General features: G+C 43.5%; 1 long non-coding RNA gene across 1 annotated transcript; it reads left to right on the forward strand.

The window, feature by feature from the left end:
- Positions 1-16,230: 16,230 nt before the first annotated feature.
- Gm43522 lies at positions 16,231-16,993 on the forward strand. Its single transcript, XR_003954554.1, has 2 exons — positions 16,231-16,369; positions 16,739-16,993. It is a non-coding gene; the product is annotated as a predicted gene 43522 (long non-coding RNA).
- The last annotated feature ends 3,418 nt before the right edge of the window (positions 16,994-20,411 follow it).

Genomic DNA, 20,411 nt, shown 5'->3' on the forward strand with positions numbered 1-20,411 from the left:
GGACAGTAAGGTCTTACTAAAGAGAACAAAGCTTTCTTCTTACAGACTTGGGTTTAATTGATTTAGCAATAAAAGGGTAGAAGCCTTTTCTTTCTCTGTGCAATAAAGATTGAGCTCATTTTTCTTTTCTTTTTCTATAGCTTTATTTATTTATTATATGTAAGTACACTGTCACTATCTTCAGACACACCAGAAGAGGGCATCGGATCCCATTACATATGGTTGTGAGCCACCATATGGTTGCTGGGATTTGAACTCAGGACCTCTGGAAGACCAGTGCTCTTAACCACTGAGCCATCTCTCTAGACCCCTGGAGCCCAGTTTTTATCCAAAATGAGTGAATTCTTTCTGCACTGTTGCTTGGTCTTTTGTTTTTATATACATATGTAAATATGGATGTGTATGTAAATATGACATAGTATGAAAGCTGAGCCCAACTGGATTGAATGGAGTTTTAAGAGTGTGAATGCATGAATCTGTATCTGAGTTTATGTGAGTTTAATCCATATTTGCTTGTGTAAAAGTTTTTCCTTCTGTGAGCATGACTCTTTTTTTTCTGGTTTAATACAAGTTTACTGCTCCAAAGTTCCCCCTAGCCTGATAAGTGAGATGTATCTAGACAGGAGGGAAAAGCCTCAGCTGGGCAGTGGTGGCGCACGCCTTTTAGTCCCAGCACTCGGGAGGCAGAGGCGGGCAGATTTCTGAGTTTGAGGCCAGCCTGGACTACACAGTGAGTTCCAGGACAGCCAGGGCTACACAGAGAAACCTTGTCTCAAAAAAACCAAAGGAAAAAAAAAAAAAAAAGAGGGAAAAGGCTCTAGCAATTAACCCTTTATTTCATCTCCTGCCGTTAACACCAGAGACTGCAGCTTCTGGCCTCAGAGGAACACAGACAGGCAGGTCAGCTACAACAGCAAAGTGACTTAATGTAGGTAACCATTTTATTATTATACAGCAGCCCTAAATATCTCATAAGACCAAGTCTTACCTCCACCGACTCTTCCCCCTCCACTGCCTCAAGAAGAATCAACAAGACAGAAGGGCTGGGGCTGGCCCCCGCATCTTCTCCTTGCCTAGAGAGAAATGAATCGTCAGGCTGCTGGCCTTCTGGGAGCTAGATGAGGGAAGGAGAAGAGGTTCTACATGGAATATTCATCTTGTTTTCTGTGCTTAGAGTGATAACACTGCTCACATTTTCAATCATATCTGATGCCCTGCAGCCCTGAGGCCTCTTCTGCACTTGCTCCTGGGAGTAAACCATCATACTAAAGAACTGGAAAGGCTAATTGTCCAGTCCTGTGCAATACGGATCTAGTCCACTGAAACAGCTCTCCCCGAATCACCCTTAGCCTCTTCATTGATGAGCCTCCCCTTCGCACTGTCTATTGAGTATACAGCACCGCTGGTTGCAGGTTGGCTTTGCAGTTTCTGGAGGTCAGGCACTCTTGCATTCTCTTTCATGTGACTTTACAAAGAAAATCTCCTTATTCACACTTTTGTGAGATTTTGCTGAGAAGTGTAATGAGATGCATGAGTTAGCTAACCCTTTTCATCCAGAAAACCATCTAAGTTTTCTTTTGCTTCTTTTAATATGAAAAATAAGGCCGGGGCTGCAGGACGCTGAGATGCAAACCAAAGGGTTCTCCTGCCTCCCTCAACCTCTCTCTCTAGCCTTGCTGCCAACTCCTGGATGCCGGTATAACTGGGAGCTGCCACACCCGGCACTAGCAGTAGTTTTGCACACCAAGAGTAATGGTTAATAGCGATCATCAACGTAGCAGGATCCAGTCACTAAAGAGACAAGTCTATGGGCTTTCCTGTGAGGGATTATCTAGATAACTGGGGCTCGAAGAACAGCCTAACTGTGTCACCATCATCAGTGCTGTGTCCCACACAATAAGGAGGAGAAAGCAGGCTGAGTGCTAGAATCCATGACTGTGGTCACAATGTGACGAGCCACGTCAAGCTCCTGGCATCACTGCCGTGATGGGCTGTACCCAAAATCTAGGCGCTGGAATGACCCCTTCCTTCCTCGGCATGCTTTTGTCACAACAATAAGACAAGCCACCAACCTACCAGTCTATCCAGGATCCAGACGCATACTGCTTGCTGCCCGTGGACAGCTCTGGCAGACAGGGCAACTGTGAAACCTGCTTCCCTATGGTGAGAATGTGGAAGAGGGCTACCTGAATCCATCTCAGCTACAAGGAGCCTCTCTGCCCATGCTACGAGCAGCCCTAGAAGATGGTAACTAAGGAGAGTACCTCTGACCTAAGCTGCCACACGGGTGACTATTCAGAGGCATGTCTCGGAGGCTGGATGGAGCCTGGGGAATAGGTACACGGGCAAGAAGCAATTCACATCTCAGAAAGAAAAAGATGCCTGACATCAGAAACACTTGGCTGAAACGGGGTTTGGGGGTGGGATCGATATTTTCTTGGCCAACTGGTCATTCTGCTGTAATGTGACAGCACATTACAATGAAAACATTTCAATGATAAGTTTTCAAAAAGCACATATACATTCTTAGTGGTTTTAAATCTCCATTAAGTGTACAAAATGGGTTTTCTAACTGGCACATTTGAACAGGATCTATTAAGAGTAGCCGGCACCATCTATTGTAGTGCCTCCTAATGTTCATCCGTTCTCCCCCGTGTTTTTGTTTTTATCTAATTACAATTCAGTATTTAAAAGATAACAGGGTTTTCTCTCTCTTATTTTAACAATGACTGTTGCTCAATGGCTGAGTATATGTGCTGTCCTGGATCATGGGGTTAGGAGTGCTTAGTTCAATATTAAATAGAAGGGTTCTCTTTCATTGAAGCGAGCAGGGAATTAAGCTTACAACTTCAATTACCAATAATTAATTCCCCACACTGCAGCCATGCAGTTTGCATTTAAGCTCCCAATGCCCACAGGATAACAAAAATCTATTTTGATCACTTTTTATTTTCATCATTTAAGGAGTACATCTTATTCCAATTAGGCCCATGCATTTCAGATTGCAAGAGAACAAATACTCTTTCTCAAAGCCAGGGAGTAAGGAGGGGGAGCCTTTTGAGCCAGACAAAGACAATTGTGAGATCTTTTCAGTCTCCTGCTTTTATTGATGGGCATCTCACATTGTGGGGAATTGGCTATCTTATCTACATGGAGCTATTATTTAGAAGCACGTGGATAATTCTGTAAATTCGCTTCTCCTTATATACTGAACTATGCTGGCTTTTCAGAAAAGAACAAGAAAGCAACTGAGCACCTGATTTCCAGGGAAACAAAACAAAGTCTTTTTCTAAAGCCAACCCTAGTGACTCTGGCCGAGGCCAGAGGATCAGAAGAGCTGTTCAGAGAGAGAGGCTCAACTCAGATGTGGGCTGGGGAGATTGAACCCAACGGGGAATACTGAACAACAGAAAGAAGCCACCGGGGTGTTACCAAAGCGCAGACAACAGTCAGAGCCGGAGCTCTTAGACATAAAAGGATATTCTTGGAATTAGGTGCCCTGGAAATTCACAGACTGTGCATGTGGAAAAGAAGTTGTGAGAAGTCCAGCTCCTTGGGTTTCTTCTGCCCTTGTTAACTTTGTTACCAGCGAGCCTCGTGGTTCACTAACATGCATTTTAAAGCTCACTTAAGTGGAATTCAATTAAATGAAGCCATGAACTAACTGGAATATGCTTCTATACTTGGCTTTCAGGAAAAAGAGAAAATCATTTCAGGCAAGAATACAGTATGAGTCATTTAGGAAGACGTTAGCTCCAGCACTTTCTACAGTGATCAAGGAAGGTCTAAGGTTAGCACACGCTCACCTCAGTCTTCAGCCTGGAGCTGTATGATACCTAGACATGTCCAAATCAAGACCCCAGTACCCCCCAAATTCTTTCATATGGTAATAACACACTTAAAAAAAAAGGATTGAATCAGAGTCCTTGTGTTAAACTTGCTTTTATGAGAAAATAAAAAGTTTCTTGTTAAATAAATCTTTTAAGGTGTATGTGTGTGTGGGTGCATGTGCACACATGGTTTGTGTGTGTGTGTGTGTGTGTGTGTGTGTATTGTATGTGGCCCAAAGGAAAATCAGGCACCATCAATCTTTTTTTCCTTCCTTCCTTCCTTCCTTCCTTCCTTCCTTCCTTCCTTCCTTCCTTCCTTCCTTCCTCCCTCCTTCCTTCCTTCCATCCATTTGTTTTTAGCTTTTGTTTTGTTTTGTTTTGTCTTTAAACAGGTCTCTGTGTAGCTCTGGCCGGCCTTATACTTACTTTGTAGACCAGACTGGCTTTGAATACAATGGAGATCTTCCTGCCTCTGCCTCCTGAGTGCAGGGATTAAAGGTACATGCTACCACACCCAGCCTCCATCAGTCTTATTGTGAGACAAGGTCTCTCATAGGCTAGTGCTTGAGAAGCATGCTAGGCTGGGTGGTTAAGGAGTCCCAGCATCCTCCTGCCTCCACCTGCCAGCACTGGGTTCAGAAGCACGCCACTAAGCTTACCGTTTTCTTTCTTCTTTCTATAATATGGGGCTCAAATTCAAAGTAATTTACCATCAGAGCCATCTCCATAGCCTACTTGTTAAGTCAAACCTAATGATTAAAAATTTTAATTTCTATTCAAGCCATTATTCAAGCATTCTGTTTTTCAACATCAAGGGTTTTTTGTTTGTTTGTTTGGTTGGTTGGTCTTTTGGCTTTCTTGTTTTGTTTTTTTATTTTTTCAAGACAGGGTTTCTCTATGCAGCCTTGGCTGTCCTGGAACTTACTCAGTAGACCAGGCTGGCCTCAAACTCAGAAATCCACCTGCCTCTGACTCCCAAGTGCTGGGATTAAAGGCATGCGCCACCACTACCCAGCTCAACATTAAATTAAAAAAAAAAAAATTAACATTGGAGGAGAACAAGATGTCCAACAAAATTCAACAAATGCTAGGAGATAAGAGAAGCTCTGATTGGTAGCAGTATACAAAACACACAAAACCAGACTTTCCCCTTCTGAGGGCCATGGTCACATTTCAATCATCTAGACAGGGACCCACCAGCAGCCCTGCCAATCTGTGTTTGAGTCACACATGTCCACCTCAGGTAAATAAGATAAATAACATAAGTGACTTCTTATCCTAAGACTAACCTTAAAGAAAGCATAATATTTATTCTTTTCTTTACATACAGTTTTTGTCAGTGATAAAACAACAAAGGAAAAGGTTTTCTTTGCTTGTGAATGCAGAGCCACCTTGTAATATCCTTTTCTGGTTTCTGGCTTTAACCTTTTTAGTGTCATAGCTTCAACAACAAAGGCACAGCGCTCTTTCACCTTTCCATCTGTTAGACACACTTTCTCTTCATGTGAGAGTTTGTTTCCTTGTTCATTTCCTGCCGATGACTTTGTCACCATCAAGCAGCTCCTACCTAGGGGCTTTACCGTGGCACTTTCCAAGCACAGTGGATATGATAAACCCAAAGAGTCTTTAGTGGACCCCACTGCTCTGAGCTCACACCTGCTGTTAGACACAGCCAAAGGGGTGGCCTCAAACTTACTTGGAGAGAGTGACCAGCCCCAGAGATGTCTGCAAGAAGAACAGCAGAAGCCTGGTAGCTGGTTATGTCTGGGGGAGAAAGAGGACACTCAGACCTGTTTTCCAAGATCCTGCAAATACAAACTCATGAAGGCCATAGCATAGAACAGGCTGAGGACATCTGGAAAAGTGCTGAGGGCAGACCCAGTCAGGGTCTCTCAACTCGGGGAGAATCGGGGTTCCGGGATTCAGGTGAGCAAGGAGTTGGCGAGTGACAGACATGAACACAAGAGAGTGCTGAGTCTGAGTGTAATTTCTCAAAGCAAGCATCAGACTTATATAGTCATTACAGAAGAAAACAAGGATGTTAGATAATACATCAGCCAAGATACATTGAGATCATCCGATGCATAATGGCTCTTTAAACAAAACAGAAAAATGCATATATGAAAACTGGCAGGAACCAGGCAGTGTTTACAACTAAGATAAAAATCAGCCCTGTCTAAAGTCAGCTTATTTTTAGAAGCCAGGGGCAAGGGCTTCATGCCCTAGCCATAGTTTCAATTCTAGTCTCTTGTATAACCCACCACTAGCTAGTCCTTAGCAAACACCTATATTATTTTTCTGGACTTGTGAAAGTATGTACCAGTGAGGTCCTGTTCTTGCTAGCCTTTTTGTGAATTATACAAAATTCTAGTTTTCTTCTTAAACTACAACCCTCCTTCTTCCTAGGCCATTGTAAATTCCTGTAATGGGAGTGACTAGGTTGTTATTCTAAGTATTTGTGGGGAACCTCCATTTATCAGAGGAGCCCAGCAACTTTCTTCTATTATGTAATGTAGTCTGCCATACATGACTATAATGAGAATTCCAAGTTTACTTTGTTGAACTTGTCCTGAAATTTCTAACTCTTATCCAGTAAACTGCAACGCCTGACTTCTTTCACTATCTCTCTTTGAACACTGGAGGCATTTCGTCTGAATAAGCAACATTCTTACGAAATTCAAAGCCCAGGGTTAGCTCAACGATTGACAAGGATGTTGGGACACCGATGGAGGCCAGGAAACAATGTCCAATCTAACTTGGCTATTTGTCAATCATTTCTTGGGGGCACCTTTAATAAAACAATACTGAAAGAAAGCACACAAAACCCTCCACTGACTATTGCAAGGACAAATCTGGACCACATGCCTGTTATGGGACACCAAGGACCTCCTGGAGACCAGTTTCCATGAAACTTTTTGCCTTAGGACTGGAGCCAAGCTTTTGGACTTGTCTCTCAGACTCCACTGGAGTGGGTGTGGCAGAAAAACTCTTTCCTCCCTGTACTGGAACCCCCCTGAGATCTGCACTCTCTCTTATTTGAAAGTTGAGACTGTTCCCAGGGTTCTCAGCTGAACCCTGAATGCAGATAAGCCTTTTCTTTTCAAGCAGCAGTTTATGGGTGACATCTGTCACCCAAGCATGCCCGAGCTGTTTCTTTCAGCAGAGTTGATGCTTTCCTCTCCACTCTAGGCTCTCCACAAACAGATGTGGTGGTTGGAATGAGAATGGCCTCCCATATGGTTTGAATATTTGGTCCTCAGTTGGTGGAACTGTTTGGGAAGGATCGGGGGACATAGCCTTATTGGAGGAGATCTACCAAGGGTGGAGGCTTTGATCATGGTGGGTTTTTCCCCCCCAGGAATAGAAAAGTAACTAAGACACCAAATTACCAGTTTTGAAGTGATTAGTTAAGGTGCAGACTTTGGTAGTGGAAGAAGGGAAACTGGCTCCTTTCTGAAGAAGCAAACCTATGCATGGGACTTCAGCAGCATGAAGCTTAGATGAACTAACTGAATGTTTAGTGTTCCTGTCACTCCCTAATGAAGTCTTGAAAGGGAGGACATGCTTGGTTAGGACACTTTGAGAAGCACTTATTTCCCAGTAGTGTCACATTTTGCCAACTTCCTTTTCTGTGGGTCGTCATAACTTCTTAGCTGCTGGCATTCCTAGACAGGTTGAAAGAAGTCAAATACTTGGTCCAGCTGATTCTGAGAAAGTTCATACTATGTGAACGAGATTCCTCCTGATTGCCTGCTCTCGATGACCACTCTTGGTTAGGCCTCATTTTCCTCTTGAACCCCATTGAACCCACACTAAGAAAAGGAGATCTAGAGAAATCCTGTGACTTGACCCTGACTGCAGATCTATTGGGTGTCATTAAACGAGCTTGAACCTATAGCCTTATTTATTAGTTCAAGATTTTCAGCTGTTTCTGACATCGTATGTAGTTCTGATCATTAAGATGAATATTTTTTTCTCCCTAAAAATGAATTTTAAAAGTGAAGAACTACCTTTCTTCAGGATCCTTAGTTCAAGAATGGGTCAATTAAAATTTTATTTGTACCTTTACTTATATATATGCATGTGTGTCTGGGTATGGGCATGGGCATGTACATGTTGCCCACAGAAGCATGGGGACCTATGGAGTTGTAGTTACATAGAGAGTGCCCTTGTTGGTCTTGATAATGAGTGTACCACCAGGCAAGGAATGTGGTAGCCTCTAGCACAGTGCTTCTCAACCAGGGGGTCGATTCCCCTCAGGAGTCATGCAACCCTTTCACTGGGATCACCTAAGACCATTGGAAAGCACAGAGATTTATATTAGGATTCATAACAGTAGCAAAATTATAGTTATGAGGGAGCAAAAAATAAAAAATAAAGTAACTTTATAGTTGGGGTTCACCACACCATGAGGAGCTGTATTAAAGGGCCACAGCACTAGGAAGGTTGAGAACCACTGCTCTGTTTTTTTTTTTTTTTTCTGAGACAGGGTTTCTCTGTGTCGCCCTGGCTGTCCTGGAACTCATTCTGTAGACCATGCTGGCCTCGAACTCAGAAATCCGCCTCCCTCTGCCTTCCAAGTGCTGGGATTAAAGGCGTGCGCCACCACTGCCCGGCGAGAACCACTACTCTAGAAGCTAGGCTAAGTAGGAAAACTGATTCTATCTTATAACTCATGGAAAGGAAATGTTTTGTCAAACTTTATCCCCTGTGAGGCTTTGGACCTCCACCATCTCTGTAAGTGAATAAATTTGCACTGGTTCTGCTACTAAGTTAGTGGAAATATGTTATGGGCCACACTAGTAAATCAATATACTCTCAAAAAGTATTTTAAATACAAACACATTGATAATGCAATTAATAACACAACCTATTAGATTTTTTTAAAGAGCATCTGCTACTTCTTTCAAGTTTGATCTTTATCGAGTTATAACAAATAGAAAGAACAGCAGATTCTCCAGTGTGACTCTTACTGTGCGTTGTGAATGTCTCTAGACATTGGATTTATCAATTTAGCTCAACCCTGTCTGGATGACACCAGTTAGGCTCACCATGACCACACATCAACCACACGTTACAAAGAAGCAGACCGAGGCACAGAGAAGCCATGCAACTTGCCTGGGCTCCCCAAAGCCAAGAAGCTATGAAACTGTCATTGACCTGGTCTGTCCCTGGAGGTTATATTATTTACCTTGATGCTTCCATCAAATGTTAATGGCCAAAGAAGACAAGAGCAGAAGTAGATCTTGTCTCTTACCCAAGAGCTAATCTAAGTGTTTATGGAGGGAGCACACTTTCTTCTAATTCATAGAGTCTCCTTTGTGATGTTTTCAGTGTTTCCTATAAGCTTGCTATGCTGCTATTGTTACTCTTCTCTGTCCTTAGCGCTTGATGCTGTCTTCATATGGGAATCACCAAACATCTCCTAATTAGCAGATATTAGTTATTAAATAATTATTTTATCTGGAGTTTTTTGTTTGTTTGTTTTCTCCAGTTCAATTATTTGGGTCCCTTCTTACCTCTTGCTTATTTCCGATCCCCATGCAGGGTGTTAGCTATGTGGGTAGGCTGGGGAACAAAGATGTAAAAGAAAGGCCTGCAGACTTAGGCACGTGTTATCAGCTCTCACAAAGGAGGGTTGCCTGTGCTGTCTACTGTGGATTTGTTTCTGTTTTGTTTTCACCTGAACCTTGAGCTTCTTGTATTCCTATGAAGTTGTGCATCTAGACATCATTAGCTTTAAAGTCTTCATTTCTAACGTAGACTTTTGAGATTTATTGATTTGGCTCACTTATACTAATCACAGATAATCAAGGCTTTCCTTAAGTGTATCCTTTTCTCCCCGCAAGTCTCTAGACAGAAAAATCAAAATGAATAGTCAAAATGAGTTTGTTCTTCAAGCCTTCTTTTCCAAAAACAACAACAACAACAACAACAACAACAACAAAAACCCCGCTTCCCTCTGTGCTTCAAGCCAGGAAGAGTAGTAGTACATCAGTAGCTGCTATTGGATGGGCAGCTATTGTTTAAAGTCCTTTTTAAAAAAAAGTTTGTGGCAACATCTATGCTTTAAGGAGAGCATCTGGTGCCATTTCAGCATATGTAAATCCTTGTTGTTAGACATAGATGCATTTCCCGCCCCACACCTGCTGTAGTGAGCCAAGTCCTGCTGGATCCACTGAGCACCCACATGGACCAGTTGGGTACTAATAGCATCACCTGTCCCAGTGTCACCGTCTGTCTAAACACATACAGTTGTCAAAAGGACACCACACAGAAGATGTGTGTAAATACAGTCTAAGCTGGGCACAGTGGCACACACCTGGAATTCCAGCCCTCGGAAGGGTGAGACGGGAGCATCCAAACTGTGAAGCCAGCCTGGGCTGTAGAGCAAGACTGAGAAGGAAAGAAGGAAGAGAGAGATGGGATGAAGGAAAGGAAGAAGAAATGAAGGCAATCCAGTTTAAAATCAAATTATGTAAGACTTTTTCCTCTTCCAATAACTTTTATTAATTTGAAGCATTATTAGATAATGCAGAAGACACTTGATATATGGGTTAAACTTTCATCTTAAAAAATAGCAATAGTTTCCCAAGGTATATGTATATATATATATATATATAATCTTTTGTCTACTTAGGGATTTTAAGTATTCCGATTAGGTTTAGCCCTTATCTAAACTGACGAGGAGGGTATTCCCACCTTCCCAAGAAGCCTGGGTGGAGGAAGCCCTCTAGACAGGAAGTGAACCAGCTCGTTACCTTGCTTGTGAATGTCTCCTTCACCCAGAGGCAAAGGTAAACCTACTTGCTATCACGCCCCATTCTAAGGAGCCCCGGAGTATCAGCTCTAACAGGCTGGAGGTCAGGGAGGGGTTAGAGACCTGGATCTCCTCCCGATCCAGCTCCAGCATGGGGTCGGGATGGCCCACGCACCCCGTCTGGCCTTCCTCTCTTTCTAGGTCACACCGAACGGCACCAATCCTGTCCGCTGCTCCGCTCAGCCTTGCGGATCAGTCGCCGTCGGCTTGTGGCCTTTAGCTTTATTTTCTCTCGAGGTTCTGGTCTCTAAAAGAGTCACACATCGTACGGTGACGGGCTGTTGAGCTTTCTAGGTCCTCACCTGCTTCTGGTGTGCTTTAGAGATCAGTATTACAGTGGGTGGCGGTCCTTCTGTGCCCGGGGCCCTGGGAAGAAAGTTAAGTTTCATAATTAACAAGGGGTTCAGGGAATTGGACTTCCGCCTTGAACTTGAAGCAAACAAGGTATCAGTTCAGAGACGAGTTGGATGCTCTGTTGAGGCTCTGTGTGGGTTCAAGTGTTCAAAAATACATAGCTTTTTAAAAAATAAAAGCCGTAGCATCCTCTTCAAATTGGCTCCCGAGGTGTTCTTTTGAAAACTGGTTCGGGTCACACAGGGCAGGAAGAAGGAGAAAGAAAAATTGGGTTATGCTTGATTTAATTCACTTCAGCTTTCCGGATTAAAGTGAAGTCAAAGTTAGTGTCTGCCATTTTTTTGACAGCCAGGTGAGCAGAGAACAGTGCTTTCCCAGGGCAAAGATTTGGAGAGTTTGATGGAAAAATAACCCCCACAACTTGAGGGTGTGCGTGGTCTAGACCACTTTGAGTCATATCACACAATTAGTGACTACCTAGCACTTCTTATTTAGATCAGTAAAGCAAGCTATATGTTACCAAATAGACTTTGTACTGATATTTAACCTAAAGATCGGATACGGTGTAGTCCTGGCTGGCCTAGAACTCACTGGGTAGACCAGGCTGGTCTCAGACTTACAGAAATCTTCCTGCTTCTGCCTCCCAAGTGCTGAAGTTACATACCAATGTGCACACTGTGAAGTAGGAATTTCTGGTTTCTTTGGAGACTCACTTGTGTCGTGTGGTGTTGTTCTGGAAACTGTCTTGTGAGAGGATGTCTTACTGAAGCAGATACATGAGAGGATATTTTGCTGAAGCAGACACATGAGAGGATGTTTTGCCGAGAACAGACACGTGGTATTTTTCTGGAAGCTGCCTGGTGAAAGGGAAAGTAATGTCTTGCTGGAGCGGACACTTGAGAGGATAGGTGATGTTCAGAAAGGGTATAAGTGTAACCCAGACAACCGTGGATAACGCTCTGGCATTGGCTCACGTTATCCCTCTTTGCTGGTCATCATTGGGCTTTGCTGACACTGATCCTCGCTGACTGATGCCACCTGGCATTGGTTTGCCTTTGCTGCTGATCATTCATTGTGACTTTGTAGAGAGAAATGCATCAAAGAACTTCCGGCAGCATTCCAGCGGTTTCCTGCCACTTCTGCAGACTCAGGCTGCTTGTCGGAGCCTCTTGGTTTCTTCTGGATAGAACTGACTGCCTTTGCTGATTTGTGAGTAGCGTTTACGAGTGGATGGAGTTACCACTGCTGATCCATGTGAACTGAACCGCTGATATCCTGACCGTGAAGATTGAAATCACCCCCAAAGAAGTATTTCTAAACAGGCCCATATCCACCTTAGCCGTAGTAACCCTCCCTTCTACTTCCTTTGGTGGGTGATGAGCTAGAAGGGAGGTTAAAGCAGTTAAGAACACTTATTAAAGTAAGGTTTGAAAAATCTAAGCCTATGCCACCATGCCCAGCTAATGGAGACTCTTTAATTTATAGTACTTATATGACTACCCTGTGAAAAAAAGAAAGAAAGAGAAAAAAAAAAACCAGTACAGTAACAAGATGAAAACTATGTGAGCAAATGTGCTTTCAAATAATCCTAAACTGTACCAGACCAAAAAAAAAATCATTTTTGCAGTAAATTTCAGTGACAGGATTCAAAGGCTATTAGAACACACACTGGAAACTCCATCTTAAGTAAGGGTAATTTGTTCTGGGTCTATAACAAGGCAGCTTCAGATGTTTTTATGGTAGTTCATTTGATTACTCTAAAGTTGTTGATTACTCTAAGGTTGTAATGGTATGTGGCAACCCACTTAGGCAACGTCCACATGACAGAGCAGCCTGAAAGAGTCCTTGGGACTTCTGACCACTTCAGAGCTGGCTGACCCATTCTCAAAGAGGCCGGGGGGAGACAGCTTGTTTTAACGGAAGCGTTCTAAATCCAGGTAACGCATCAGGAAGAAGTCGCTGTCTTCAGCAGCCGAACAATTTCTGCTAGTCCCCAGGGAACAGTCCTAACTGTAAACCCTGGCATGATAAAACACCTTAAAATGCAGGTCACGAGGAGGGTTCTCAGTGAAGACTTTCTGAACGGCGACCAGTGTTTGTGTTAAATGTTCTCTTGGGCATCAACAGCCTCTAACAGAATCTCCCATGCCAGAGGACATACCAATCAGAAATAGGGCCCTCCTATAACATAAAAACTAACAACCAAGCAAACAAACAAACAAAACACCCTAAAGCAAACCCCTTAGTGACTGCTGAGTCAGCATTCAGTTATTTCTTTTTCTTGGATGAACAAAGCTCACATACCAACAAAGAGCCAGCATGGGTGGTTCTAGACCCAGGCCGCTGGCAGCCTTTCACTGATCGCTTTATTACTGGACATACAATTGCTTGCAGTGCAGCAGCAGCCCTGTCATCATCTCCTGTGGATGGAACAAGCTGGTCAGGGTATGGAATTTGGCTAACTGCAAGCTAAAGACCAACCACATTGGCCACACTGGCTACCTGAACACAGTGACTCTCTCCAGCTGGGTCCCTCTGTGCCTCTAGAGGCTATGATGGCCAGGCTAGGCTGTGTGATCTCAAGGAAGGCAAGCACCTTTACACATTGCATGGTGGGGACATCATCGGTGCCTTGTGCTTCAGCCCCAACTGCTACTGGCTCTGTGCCAACCCCGGGGCCCCAGGATCAATTATTTTGTGACTTTTATGCTGTGGTAATTCTGCTCGCCTCTTGTGTTTCGTGATTAAGTGTTTGGCTGCTACTGTCAACCTGGTGATCATGCAAGGTTTAAAAAGTTTTTTCTTGTATCATGAGAAAGAGTAACAATGGCCCAGGGGAGCTGGATCCAGGATCTTTGTCTGTTAGCTTCCTTTCCACCTCCGAGACTCAGTGATGCTAAGCCTCTCTTTTAGGGACCCTGAAGGAATTCCTCTCAGAGAAATAGCGTGGGTGTTAATAGATGATGTCAGGTTTTTATTTTTCTACCATGTTATAAACTGGAATGTTGAATTTTCCAGCTTTTAAAAAAAAAAAAAAACCCGGCATGTTTTGATCGTCAGTCCCTTGAGCTCTGTACTTGTTTGGGGGTTTTAGTTCCCCTCCCTGATCCAGTCTGAAGTTCTTTGTCTGCAATTCAATCTCTATTGCTTTAATCATTTTGGATTGTACCGGTGGCTTCTCGCTAATAAAAGAAAACTGGGGAAGCCAGGCTTGGCATGGGCCAAGCCTCTTCAGCTGCAGTAAGACTTTACATATGAATTGTCTGCCCACAAAAGGGTCCACTGTCAGATTAAATTAATGAGCTGCATGTTTTAATCATTAAGGTAATAGCAATATGTGGATTCTTTGCCTCTGTTTTAATCATTTCTGTGTTTTTACCAGCTAGCTCATCAAATGCTTTCTTTTGAGATGCCGTTGTCCCATTTCACTGCGGAGAATAGCTTCTATGTGGGGCAGAGAGAACGCTTTAGAGTTTTGAGAAACCCTAAATAGCCTCAGGGCTTAGTGAAATGTATAGCTACGTCTTTGTCCCAGAGTGCTTTATTTATTAGACGGAATTCGGAGAGACAGGTCTGTGGCCACCATTAGCAAATGGGACCAGTATGGGGTCGGATTCTCAGACTTGAAGGCAGTAGGTGAACTTTAGGTCTCCGCGGCCGAGGTGGAAATGGGTTTATTCTGAGAACCATGGGCCACACTTAGACCGGTGAGTTGAAAGCGACATCACCAAGGAAGCCAGCAGGGACTCTGATTGCTTTGCGGTCTCTGGAAATGGCTTTATACGGGCTTTCAACTTGCAGGTGGGTATCTGCCGGGCGGGCGAGGCTCAGCAAGAGCGTTTGTAGTTTTCGGAAGCATCCAGGTTGAGCGCATGAAAGCACGTTGCCCTCAGCTGACTTTTCTAACAAATAAAGCCTCGATTGAGAGAGCCTGGGTGGGTGAGTTTTAGCGCCACTACCTCAGGGATTTAGACCGTGCCCAAGCCCAGGTCACCTTTCAGTTCTCTAGTTATATCTTGCTGGGATGAAGCCAAGCAGGTGGCTCCAGGGACTTGGAACTGAATTTGCTAAATTAAATCAACTGCTTTAATAACGCCGCGAGGAGTCGAGTACATACCCACTGCAATGACTCGATTACTCAAGCGTAGCCCCCTTATGCGTTGTAGTCTTCATTAGGAGCACCTTTGGGGTGGGGCCACTAACACTGACTGTGCCCTGAAGTCTGCATGACAGTGATGCTCCACAGAAGGTCTGTTGGCGTAAGGACAAGCACAGGGTACCCTTTTCTTCCTGGAAATTGGGGCAGGGGGCTGGATTAAAGGGTGTGTGAGATTGAAAAATAAAAATGGATAGATGGGAGGAGGAGGAGGAGGAGGGAAGTGGGATCCAGAGAGAACAATGACTTCTCAAGGTCACGTACCTTCTTGGGGGATGGATTCTGAATAGTGAAGACTTCGAACAGGCAACCACCGGAAGTGAGCCCAGGCTAGGTACTGTGCTGGAGCGGCCCCTTCCAACACTGCGGCAGCTAGCCTCACGGAGCTAGCGCACAATCGAAAGGTGGCAAAAGAGACCGAAGAGCTGAATCTGAAACGCCACTCAATTTTCATCTCAAAACCAAAGCAATGGAAGTATTTTTTTCCTACTCAAGCCAAATTTACCGCTTCTGTCAAGCCACCTTTCACTTGAATCACTTAACTTTAGTGTACAAAATTCAGACACTTTATTGGTATAAGACGCATCCTAGATTTCGATAACAGATTGACGAAAGAACATAAAATTTCTTGTTAGTCCTTTCTGTGTGGATTGCATATTGAAATTATGGAATATACAGATTCAAGAAAAATAGATTATTAAGATTATACCACCTATCCTTTTTCTATTTTTTTTTAATATATAGTTACTAGATCATTTGAGTTTGGGGTGCTGACTCATGCCTGTAAGCTATAATCCAAACACATGGAAATCAGGCCAAGGCTGGAGAATTGCTATAAATCTGTGCTACAGAATGAGACACTTTCAAACAACTATTAATTGGGGGTGAGGGGAGGAGAGGGGGAGAGAGAGAAAAATGTGAATTTTGCAGGTGGTTTGGTTATCCTCAGATTGGGGGTACCCTGGAGAGTTCCTTTAATTATTTAATTATTTATTTGTTTATTTATTTTATTATTTATTATTATTATTATTTAATTATTTATTTATCTTATGTATATGAGTACACCGTAGGGCGTCGGATCCCACTGCAGCAACCATGTGGTTGCTGGGAATTGAACTCATGACCTCTGGAAGAGCACGCTGAGCCATCTCTCCAGCCCTCATGGAGAACTTTAAAGCAGTCAGTCTTAAGGCTCTTCTTGTGTTCTGGGTGAGTTTCTTGTTTAAAAAAAAATACTGAAAACGGAATGCATACAATCAATTCATATTAGGACATTTTCTCATATTTTTATTTGCTTTGATTTTTCAACTTTTTTTTAAAATAGGTTTCTAGCATAACAATTGTGCTTCTGTTTTCAATTTATTTACTCTTAAAAACTGGTTTAGTCATTTTTTCCCTGAGAAGTGGGTCATGTGTTTGGAATAAAATTATCAATCCATAACAAAGATATTTGGAATATACCAAAACATTTAAGTAAAACGCTCTTTGGGAACTGAAAGGTCTGGTACATTTTATCTGCGTTCTAAAATTGGCTCACTGCAGATGCCAGACGGTGTGGTGATAAAAGCTTACTTGTAGGATAACCGCCCGCATCAAGTTGGATGGAAGACTCCTGACCAAAGCTAAAGCCACCACAGTTGTCTGTGGAGGAACCCCCGCCTTTCTCCCACCTGTAAAAGGAGTCACTGTGGGTTCACAGAATTAAATTGTCGATAGAGGGCGCCAGAGGACGGGGAAGAAACTACGGACAACGGCGTTGGCATATTTCTTTGGTTTAAATTACAATTTAAAAAAAGAAAAAGAAAAAGAAATGAAAGAGAAAAAAATTGAAAAGTCACTTTTTCATTGTGTAAAGGGGATATCAGTATTTCCTTCCCGCGTGTAATTTCTGTCTCTCCAGGCCCGAGTCTCGCAGAGCGAATCCAGTGTGTGATGCGCAGGTGGTCTGTGAAGACCGGGGAACCTTTTTATTTCTTCCTCTTTACCAGGGGCCACGACCTATGTTTCTTTCCCCAGTCAGAGCGTCAGAACTCTGCCCAGAAATCTCGCTTCCTCTTGCATTTTTATTATTAGCAGCTTAAGCCTCCTTACTGGGAAAGAAATTGACAGAGCAAACACTAGAGCTCTTGCCTCCGGGCCCGAGCATTGTCAGTTTCTGGGAAAACTAGCTAGTGACATAGAGCAGCAGATGTGTAGCCTGCAGCGTGAGACAGTAACCCAACGTCCATACAGTTATACAGCAAAAAGTCACCTCGACAAAGCATCGTTGAAGCTGAGATCTGGAAACCACTAGGCACTAACCGGGTGAAGTAAGAGGGGTTAAAGAAGAGTCCAGGCACCGCACAGGCCTAGCGCTGGGGCCTGGGAAATGACCCAGGGAAGGAGGCTGAGCCGGAAGCACTGTGTTATCAACTCAAGGTTACCGTGGGGGAGTTTGGTCTTGGTTGCCTGTGTGATGTGAAGCCCTTGATAAGTGGATGATGGGATTAGATTTATGTCCCCAATTTTCATAGTTGGGGAGCAGTTTAGAATATTCTCATTAGCTGTATGCTGTGGAAGAGACATCAAACATTTATGACATTAGACTCTGACTTCTTGGGTGACTGTAGTCCTCGATGTTGGCTTTTAATGGCGTCTCCAGCCTTCTATGTCATTGTGTGAACATTCCAAGGAGAGCAGGCCATAGCCAGCGTCATTACATACGAGTACAATTGCATAGAAAGATTCTGGGATGTAGCCAGGCCACTAATGTCCGAGGAATGACACGGTAAGAGGCTACAATCTGAACTCCAGATGTTGCTGTGTTATTTAAAATGTTTAAGGCACAGCTTAATTGGTCTTCTAATTAGCAAAACTCGTAAAATCACTATCATTTCCAATTTAAAAAAAAACAAAACAAAAAAAAAAACAAAAATGTTTCAGCTGGGAAATTTGAAGGCCTTTGTGGAACCCTGATAATCTTTTCCTTCCATTAAGTCTCTGTGCTGGAATTTTAAGAACCTTCCTACTCAGGGACTCTCTGCAGCTTGTTAGAGATGCGCAATCAACTGGGGGACTAGCTACAGAAGCCCCCCCCCCCCTTTGATCTTTTTAGTAGAAAATGTGTCATTTGTAACGAGATGGTCCAGTTCTTCCTTGAGACTAAAACAGAGCCACTCTAAGATGCTCCTGAGAGTCCCTAAGCTCTGGCTAGCTCCCAGCCTTTCCCCAACTGATGTATCCATTCTGTCATAACCCTCACCCGTGGGCATCATTTCCACTTGCTTGGTAAATAATTAGCCCGCCACCTGTGGGTACAGAAAGGATTATAAATATCTCAAGTGTTGCCAGTGATTGGAACTTCCTCTGATTTCACCTGCCTCCAAGAAGCTTCAGATGAAAACTCACCTTTAAGTAGGACATGGCCAGGAAGAAACACAACCAATAGTAGATGCATAAAGTGATCTTTAGGCTATTGTGATCAGAAGTGGGTCGTGACAAAGCCAGTAGTTTGAATCTGTCCAAGTTAAGCTCATACCCACGAGTCTTACCATGAAAGAAACAAAAGACTCCATTTAACAGGAACATTTTTATGTTAAAGGCATATTTTTTTAAAAAATAGACCTTATTCTAAGGCAAGTTTTAAGTTTGTAATAAAATAGAACAGAAAGTACAAAATTCTTTCATATCCCCAACACACACACACACACACACACACACACAACCTTCCTGACTACTGGTGTCCTTTACAGATTATCTGATAGCATCAGTGTTGGCACTGACACCTTCTTGTCACCCTAAGTCCATAGTTTACAACATGGTTCCCTCTTGTGTTGTGTAGTATAGGTTTTAAGACAAATTTCTGGCAGGTGCCCGTCTCTGTATGACCACACTCACCCCCGACTGTGAAACACCTTCTTCTCTCCTCTTACTCACCTCCCCACCCACTGATGTTCTCATCAGCTTCAGAGTTTTGGTTTTTTTTTTCCTAGTGTCTTAGAGTTGGAATCCTGAGAAAAGAGTCAAGATTATCTCTCTCATGAAGAGCTATAGGAACACAAAAGCTCCTATTTCCCTGGGAGTAGTGGGAAGGTTTTAGTACAGGTTAGGGACAGCAAGATTGGGAGAAGGACAGGAGAGTCAATTAAAACCAACAATGCACAAAAATGCCACAAGGAAATCTGATGCTTGATAAGCTAATTTAAAAAGCAATATAAGATAGAAGAATTTGAACAGAGGTGCCCTGCTTCAGTAGATAAGGAGATTTCCAGAGGACGTGGGTTATAAAGTGAAAATCCCAGTGCCAAAAGTGGACTGCCGCCCTATGTGTTGTTGGTTAGGGAGATCCTGGGGTCACCTTCCCCATCCCCCAGTGCAGAGTGATTGAAACTGCTTTTGGTTGCCATCAAGAACCAGACTGTATGACTGGGTCGCTGAAGACATCACATGTGTTGATCGGAGTACACAGATAAATCAACCAAACTGGAACTAGGCTAAAGGCTTCCTTATTGCTGAGTGGTCCTCATGGTGCTAGAAAGGTGTTATAGATTTAGGGGAATGGTTGTCATCAATTGTCTTACTCAGCTATTGACCCCAGATGCAACACTACCAATCATCCAGGCAACCTGCTCACCAGCACAATGGTGGCCAGTCTGTTAGAGGGCTAACCAACCAGCTTCGAATGGGAATTGAAGCCTGATTGACAACGGAGAATTCACCTCTAGTGCTGTAAATGTGGTCAAAGCCCACGGCTGTGAGAATCATAGGCCTTAGTGGAGAAGCCGCTATTTTGCTGAATGAACATGATGATCACATCAAACTGCCTTCTAAATAACTGGGTTTGTGCCCACAGACTAGTGCTGCTGTGTGCCGTAGCCAGAGAGACTTCTTTTTGCAGTGGTCAGTAGTACCCGGCTATCATGATGAGAGTAAGAGATGGGTGAATGCTAGCCAGAAGTGGGACATCCATATCTCCACCCCAGAGGCTCGGGGGACATTGTAGAAGGAAGGGTGGAAGGAATGTAAGAGCTGGAGGAAGTGGGAGAGGGTGCGGAATGCTGACTTGTGACCATAATAAGGCCACTGCACCCTGGCACCCAGAGCAGCTGGGATTGCCTGCACAAGACTGTGCCTGTCAGCAGCTTTCTGTAGAAGGGAGAGGCACTCATAAGGTCTGCCATTTCCTGAGGACTTACGTGCGTTTCCTGGTTGTCAGGAGATAGACATTTCCTTCAATGGTGTAACCCACAGTGTGTGATCCAGTAAACAATAC

This window comes from Mus musculus, chromosome 3 (assembly GCF_000001635.26).
Source record: "Mus musculus strain C57BL/6J chromosome 3, GRCm38.p6 C57BL/6J".
In the NCBI taxonomy this organism is placed as follows: Eukaryota; Metazoa; Chordata; class Mammalia; order Rodentia; family Muridae; genus Mus; species Mus musculus.